The sequence below is a fragment of the Struthio camelus genome, chromosome 5 (assembly GCF_040807025.1).
Source record: "Struthio camelus isolate bStrCam1 chromosome 5, bStrCam1.hap1, whole genome shotgun sequence".
NCBI classification, from domain to species: domain Eukaryota; kingdom Metazoa; phylum Chordata; class Aves; order Struthioniformes; family Struthionidae; genus Struthio; species Struthio camelus.
In genome coordinates, this window is record NC_090946.1 from 68657534 (window position 1) to 68663533 (window position 6000).

Consider the following 6000-nt stretch of genomic DNA (forward strand, 5'->3'; position numbering starts at 1 on the left):
AGTGTCATCTCTCTTTTAAGCTGTAATTGCTTAAAAGGGCTGGCGCAGTGTTTTGGTGTTGAATGTAAAACAAACAAATAAGTCAACAAAAAACAACAAGAAAATAAACTAGGCTTTGGACTGGAGAAGTGAATCTTAATACTCAGCTGAAACTTTAACAGCCTTCAAAACTGTTCAAAAAATGACACTGTGATGACCTGGAAACAGCTCAAAAGAAATTGACAAACGTATCATGTGGCACTTCTTGAAAAGGTTTTTTATATTTCCTGCCCATAGTTAAACTATCAGTGAAACAACTGACTGTTTAAATTATGGGGAAACAGGTTTTTTTGTAGCTAGTTTGCTCAGAAATAAAATAATATATTTAATCTGCTGCTTCACTAGTGGCAAATGCTGGGAGAGTATTTCTGTGGTGAGAGTCTGTTTCTAATAGTACGTCCCCTGGTTTGTATTTTGCACTTCTGGTATCAGTGTTCATCTTGCATCTGTGTACTGAATGTGTCAGTGTATATGCATATCAGCGTCAATGTATATGGTGTTAGTAATATCAGGCCCAGAGTACTTACAGATACGTAATGTGTCACTGGGAAATGTTTGGACACTCATGCTTCATACTAGTGGCCAAGTCGGTACGTTAGACACAGTTTTGTTTATTCTTTATATCTACTCACCCCAAAGAATTCAAAATTTCAGGAGTCATAATTTTATACATTTTCTGTTTGTTCTTATTTACGTGAAGTGGGGTCAAAGAATTATTTAGCTCATCCCTGAGAAAGAAAAAGTTATCTTCTCTTTCTGGGTATGTGTAAACCTGAGATAGACTAGATCAAGTCCAGATCCTGTCTTGCTATGGCAGCCCAGTAAATTAGATTAAAAATAGGATAATTGAGAGACAAGGACTACATGCTACTCCAGTTAGAGAGTTGCCGGTAGCCAAACTACTTTGAGATTGCTCCTGTATATTGTAGTGTACAATATCACATGCCCAAATTTTATTGGTGCATGCTAGTTGGTATGGTTCAAAACTGGCAAGAGTGGGCTAACAATTAAATAGATTCCACTAAATGGGGTAATACTCAAACCTGTGCTCTGGAACTAGTTAGTTTACTTAGAGAAATGCAGCCATTGCAAGCTGAGTCAGTTTTCCCTCTACAGAGGGATTTCAGAAAAAAACAAGAGGGACTGCATTTACCTATGAACCCAGGATGACCAACAGAAGGTCAGAATTTTAGAGCATAGAAATTTAGGGTATTTGAGGGAATGCATATGCCTTAGTAAGCTTAATGATGGACTTCCAGCTACACCTGTAGCTCTCCTTTCACATTTATCTCCTCCCAATACTTGACCTCCTAATGGAGTCTGAACTCCTGCATCATCATTATCGAGTTGGTGCCCCTCAAGCCTACGTTAGCAGTCGAAAGGGAGGGAGAAAGTAGAATGAAATCATAAAGGGAAAGAGAAAACATGTAAGGTAGCATTAAAATCTAGCTCTAATATAGAGTTTTTATAAATATTCAATTTAAAAAAAAGGACTTTTTTGGCTAGGAAATAAACTAAAAGACAACAAGTTGAAAAGAAGAGAAGGCAGTACACCAACTAGCACAGCTGTTGCCCCACACTACTCTTGGCTAGGCTCTACCATGATGAGAACAGAACTGGACTAGAGGTCCAGCTGGAATTAGGCTCCTTCTATAGCTCGACTGGTGAGTGCGGCTGGGAGTTATGGGAGCTCCCTGACTACACATACTGGAGGGCTTGGTGGCTTCTGGCCATCCTAAGGGCTTCCAGGGCAACAAGATCAGGGAATGATGACTCAGCAGTGACTCTGCCACATGCTGAGGTGAAGCAACTTGTCAGCTTAAAGTTGCCTGAGAGAGGGTGAATGTGCAATGGGAGTTGACCAGCAGTCCATAAGGCACTATTTACAACTAAAGGTATATGAGTTTCTCTGCAAGATTCACCGATGCCACCGTCTGTCTATGGTGATGGACAGTGCCAATTTACGCACTGGGAAGTACAGGAATTCTTGCTGTAAGCAATGTTTATCTGCTTTCATCTTCTGATTATTTAGTATTATTACTTTCTATTAAGAGGTGACATTAGCAGATGCCTTAGGAATGCAGTAAGGCCATATGGTCTTGTGTGTATGTTGAAACTGATGATAGGCAGGAGACCACGTGCTGCTCTTCTGCTGAGATAGAAGAATATGCACTGTGAACGGATAAGTGTCCTAGTCAGCTGCATTGCCCCTCACAGCACCTGTGAATCCAGGAAAGGTTCAATCTTTCCTCACTACGTTAAATCATATATGATCCAGAAGACGAATAGAGCTGACCCATAGAAAGGGCTGAACAGAGAGCTTTTTCAATTGCCATACCATTTTCTTAGCACTGAAGTTCAGATATCTCGAAAGAAAATAATATCTCTTTTTTTCACAGGAAAAAAAAATCACAATAGGTTACACTGAAGGTGAAAAGCACATGTAAGTAGATACTGAGAATAGCAGTTATCTGTAATTAAGTTATAACATAAGAACAGTCACTCTAGAGAACACGGTAAGACAAAATGGCACTAAACGGCCAAAAACTAATCATATCTCCTTCGAAAGATGTTACTTCCCACACTAGAAAAGTCTTTAAAACCATGCTCAGATGTTATTAACTCAGGTGAGTGTCAGTGAATAACAGCAGTTTAAAGAGGTTTACATTGGCTTTGTCTAACACAAGAACTGACTGGACTTGTCTGACCAGGATCCTGTGTTCTGACAAAAACTCAGCTTTGGTGAGATAGACCTCAGAGAAAAATCAATCAGTCACAAGGAAGAAATCCTAAAGGATTCCTTTTATCTTAAATATCCTAAGTAGACAATTGTTAGGGGAGACAGAATGAATCACTGGCATTGAGTTTCTGTTTTTGTTTTGCGTTTTGTGTCAGGTTAGCCTACCAATGAGCTGGCCTGTCCAACACACGTGGGTCATTTTCTGTAATGATCATACATTGTCTTTGGCCTGTTACCATCAAATACCGTGCCAAACAGCAAGTACATTAAAAGATGCTTCTTTTGCTTCTGATTTGCTGTAGTTGCAGAAACGAAAGTGCTAGACCCGCAACAATAATCCTCCTCCCACTTCAGACTTCGATTTGAACCAGTATGATGAGTGTTTCCTCCCTGTCTCTGAGTCATTGTCAAATAGTCTCCCCACCTACAGAAAGAAGTGAGAAACTGTTTGGGTGAGGTCTAGACTACTGTCACAGTATATGGAGTTTTCAAGTCCACAGCTTTCAATTCTCTTTTGTATCAGTAACCCATCTCAGGTGTTAGCAGCTTACTTAGAAGAGGTATAAGAGGCAGGATGAGGCAGTTGGTTGTTCAGTATAGTCAGTGGTTTCTGTTAGCACTGGTTGCATTGTTATTCATTTGACATGATACAGTACAAATGGGAATTTCAGCCATATTTTGATTTTTCTAGTCCCTTGATAATGGACTAATGCTGGGCGGAGGAAAGGGCTACAGAGAAGCTGCAGTAGTTGACTGAAATGCATAACACCAGAAAAGGAAGTGTAAACATTTGCACTGTAGTATGAATTCTGCCTGTATTCTGGCTGAGGTATACTACAGTGCAGAGCATGGGGATGTTAGTTCTGTTAGGAACAAATAGAGTCTAAATTATGTGTGGCTGAAGTGCATTGTGAAGTCAGGGGAGCAGAGGGAGCTCTAATTCTTGATAGTACTTAGCTTGTATTCAGATTTGACTGCCTATTATATGCTCAAATCTTGATTTCTCCTTTTTTTTGGACAAAAATGTCTTCAATTTTTTTAAGCCTAGTGAATATGGACAGTTGCTCTCTTCTCTGCTTGCTTACGTAATGGAAGAACAGCACCATCAAGAATTTTTTAACCCTCATGCCCTTAAGGTACTGAGGAAATAATTCTCCCCCAACACAGAAAGTTCCACTCCACCTTTCAGGATATTTAGAAATCTTGCCCTGCTAGTGAGCTAGAAAGGATGAGCATAGATCACTAAAAATTTGGAGTATGAAGCTTTTACTAAAATTATCTTTAATTCATCATCTCATGTCTCATACCAACCTGAGATTCTTCAACAAAGAACTCAGTGAGGGATAAAAAACAACAATCAAAGCTATTCTATTCAAATCAGTTCCGGGTGCCAAATCTTTGTCTCCCATGTTAAGATCCTGATCAGTCCAAGTACTCATCTAGATTGAAATCCAAGAGATTGTCAAACGCAGACATTTGCACACATACACATATACAATGTATTACTGGATAAAATTACTAGCTAACACACAAAACAGCCATAAAGAAGATTCGGGCTCAGAAGCAACCTGGGAATTCATGGTCGTCCCTGCCACAGCTTGAGCGGAGAGACCAGATGTTTCCAGCCTCTGATGTGAGCCAGGGGAAGCTCGGTGGCCCACCCTCTTACAACGGGGGCGAGATCTCTGAGACAGGGGCCCTGAGAATGAAAAGGAAGAATATGGAATAACTGACTGTGGGGAATGGGTGGGAAAAACTGCTTAATAATGGGACAAGCAGGCCAGTGTTGTTGGAAGTCTTTCAGTATAAGCTACTTGGCTATGCCTGTCAATGAATAAATAAACTGCTACTTTTCTTTTTAAAGACTGACTAACTGAAACAGAGTATCGAAAAATTACTTAAAATTTAAACTTTAATGAGCACTTTAAAAGTGTATCTTTATGATATTAAAACTAATATGTACATTTTTAAGGAAGAAAATTATAAGATGATGGTCTTTATATTTATGCTGCCACTCATGCTTTGACTCTGATCACTTATCTGGATAATTAAGCAGTATCACTGAGGAACCAGATACTAGAAATCTGATATTAATCCATCCCTCTTAATAGTAACGCAAAGCCACTGGGGTGGAAAGCAGCCTAGCCTTCTTAATCCCCTTTTACCAACATTTCGGCATCAGCATATCTCATTTATTTTCAAAAGTGGTTCGAGACACACTATCACTGGCTTAAGTCTAATTTAGGCTTTAAATCAAAATATATTAAGAAATTCAAAAATAGTCAAGATTACCAAGATTTCTTTAGGGAGTGATTCACAACCAGCACATGTCCCTCCGACAGGAACAGGGGACAGCTAAATGATTGTTGCATGTCTGCATTGCTTTAAGGTACAACACTTTCCTTTGAATTAAAAGGAGAAGGCAGGATTACAGTGGAGACCTTGAGATCTCCCTGCCATACTTATCAGGTATATGTTAATGATAGTCTGAGCAACTTCTGCAGACATTAATTCACCTGCCAGTCCTGAGGAGTTCAAGGCTATTCTGTTCTCTCCCTCGTGTGTGTGTCTGTGTTTATGTGAGCCTCGTTGTTCCCTTCAGTGTTTGTCAGAGTATTTTTGCTTTTAATTTTCACACTGCCCTACAGCCCTCATTAGTCAGTGGTGCTCCCATTATCCTCTTGCTTATATTGAGATGGCTGGACGTGGACCCAGCATGCATTTGGCTTGACAATAGCTGCAACAGAAATAGTGGTGGATAATCCTTGAAATGGGAAAATGGCACCTTTCTCCCATCTCCCTTCCCTGCCTCCTCACCTCAAACTGACCTGAACCAGGCAAACAACACACACACCAGACTGAGCATCCTACTCAGGTAATGCTTACAAATGCAAAAGTACGTACACTTTGCCAGCTCAACGACATATGAGTTTGTGCTCCGCTCTTCACTTGTAGTGTGAGGCATGTCCAATTGTCACAGCTGTGGGAACCTTGTCACCTAAGCTGCAGTCTCAAGTGGCCACATATGATGCTAGGCACATTGCTTCCTTATGGCTCATTGGCATGTTTAAACCATGAATGGAAATTCTGATTTTTATTTTGGATTTTGATATTTATTTGACTACAGTTTGTGCACTGTGTACTATCTGGTCATTGCATTAGTTATTATTTATATTCACTTGTGCATATTGAATCTGCAGTGCTTTGGACTAACAGTTGAA